We start from the raw sequence: 2,280 nt of genomic DNA on the forward strand, positions 1-2,280 counted from the left end.
AAGAGAAGCCAAGACCAGCTCCCAGGAAGAGGAAGGATGTCTTGAGGAGAGTGCCTTCAATTGAAGTTGAAGGATCTACTTCATCTTCAGAGGGGGAGGAAGTGCTAATTGGAAGGACAGATGTTCAACAAACATCAACTCCGGACCTCCCAATAGCCGAGCCAGTAGTTGATACAGTTGAAGAGCCTCAAGATGATGTGGAGCCAGAATCAGAGCCAGAAGGAGATGGAGTAATTCCACAGGACAACCCTGCTGTGCCTAGGAGACCACGGCGGACAAGGGAAAAGCCTGCATGGATGCGAAGTGGACAATTTATTATGAGAAATCAGTCACTGGTCGAAGAGCCTGATTGGAAACAGAGGGCAAAGTTTCTGACAGAACTTGTGGATACAGGGATTCTTGCAGAAAAGAATGACCAGGTTATGTCTACATTGCTTCAGATCCTTTCTGGAAAGGTTACATAGCTACTTGTATAATATATCCAGTATATACAACTTTGATTTATTTTCACATGTTTAGGATGCTTATTACCTGTTGTACATCTCTTGTCGAGGACGACATTTTTCGAAGTAGGGGAGAATGTAACAGGGTCTAATTTTATTAGTTTTTATCATTTTATATATTAAATGTGATATTTGTGTTCAGATGTCTGTTTAAATGTGCCCAGATTGTATTGTGTATGTGTTTGTCGTTTATTGGTGTTACATGTTACAGGGTGTGATGTTTTGTGTTCTCTGTGTTATGTCTTGCTGTATTTTGTGTTACAGTTTACACCCTGTGATCTAAGTCCAAAGTCTATGTCCTTTTCTTGTGTTTTATTGGTCACTATTTTTATTTCCTTTGTTGGTCAGTTTTGGCGGGAATGCTATTGTTAGGGTAGTTAGACTCCTGTCGGTCAAGCTGACCACAAGTATATTTTCCTGGTTCAAGATTTTAGACAGGTTAAAGTAAGTTTCTATTATTTCTATTATTTCTTTGATTTTTATAAGTATAGCTAATTTAGATAAGTGATGATTTTGAAGTATTTGGTAAAATTAGTTATTTTCTTATTTCTGTAATTTCATTTATAGAGCTAGAGGTAAATGTGTAAAGTTGATAGTTTTGAAAATGGTTATTTTGATTCTTGAAATATATTCATCTATTTGTAATCAGAGTACATGTAGTAAATAGTTATTTATATTATTTTAGAATATATTGAAAGAGAAAGATATTGACAGAGAACTTGGAAGTATTGTGTAGGATGGCTCTGTGCCACACACAGGTATTTAAGATATTTTATTTATAAATGGTTAATGTTATGTAATATTTATGTAACCTATATTCTTCAATGATGTATATATATGATAGGCTGTAGATCATTTATATAGCTGTAATTCTTATGAATTTAATTATAATGTTATAATACTTCGTAAGAAGTTATTATTAATACTATTTAATTGAAGCCAATGAATTTGTAAATCTTTAATATTGTAAAGGTTATATCTGTTGTGATATTTTAGTAATTCTATCTAAAATGGAATTATTTATGTAAATTATAATAGCGAGTTATCTCCCTTAGTTATGTATTTGTGTGCAAGTTCTACTGTTCGTGCTATTCAGTGTCTAGTATATTTTTATATATTTATTCCAGAGTGACTACCGGTACATTACATTCCATTCCATTCCTTTCCGTATTGGTTCTCGTTCGTGTCCACGTTTTGTACAACATGTGCTGTGTGTAATACCTGGTCGAAACTCTTCAGAATAAAGAACTCATCATCTTACTACCGGCTTTTATCTTGTATGAAAAGCAACACGGTTACATTTTAACCATACTAAAACAAAAAACAAAACAAAACTCTTTATCTTTTTAATCAGCGCCCCTGTGCACCCAACGCCACGAAATCGTCATTATTGACGGAAGGGAGTTAACATAAGAAGAACATACTGAAGCCTCCCAAAACACACATCCGCATCCACAACACGCATGCATGTCGCACGTACGGGAGGTCGTCCTTAAATGACCTTAGCTGTTGATAGGACGCAACAAACCAAATCAATCATGGCTGCCAAGTATAATTTCAGCTTTTTTAGGTCACCTGAGACAAAGTCTCAAGTGACCTATTCTAATCCCCTTTTGTCCGTCGTCGTGCGTCGTGCGTCGTGCGTCGTCCGTCCGTAAACAATTTACATTTTCGACTTCTTCTCCAAAACCTCTAAACCAAATTCAATGAAATTTAGCAGGAAGCTTCTATGGCTAAAGGTCGATCAAAATTGTAAATTATATGTTCCCCACTCCCT

At 35.7% G+C, this 2,280-nt stretch overlaps 1 long non-coding RNA gene across 1 annotated transcript; it reads left to right on the forward strand.

The window, feature by feature from the left end:
• Positions 1-134: 134 nt before the first annotated feature.
• On the forward strand, positions 135-1,763 carry LOC117341069. Its single transcript, XR_004535547.1, has 3 exons — positions 135-947; positions 1,189-1,261; positions 1,631-1,763. It is a non-coding gene; the product is annotated as an uncharacterized LOC117341069 (long non-coding RNA).
• The last annotated feature ends 517 nt before the right edge of the window (positions 1,764-2,280 follow it).

The sequence above is a fragment of the Pecten maximus genome, chromosome 13 (genome assembly GCF_902652985.1).
Source record: "Pecten maximus chromosome 13, xPecMax1.1, whole genome shotgun sequence".
Classification (NCBI taxonomy): domain Eukaryota; kingdom Metazoa; phylum Mollusca; class Bivalvia; order Pectinida; family Pectinidae; genus Pecten; species Pecten maximus.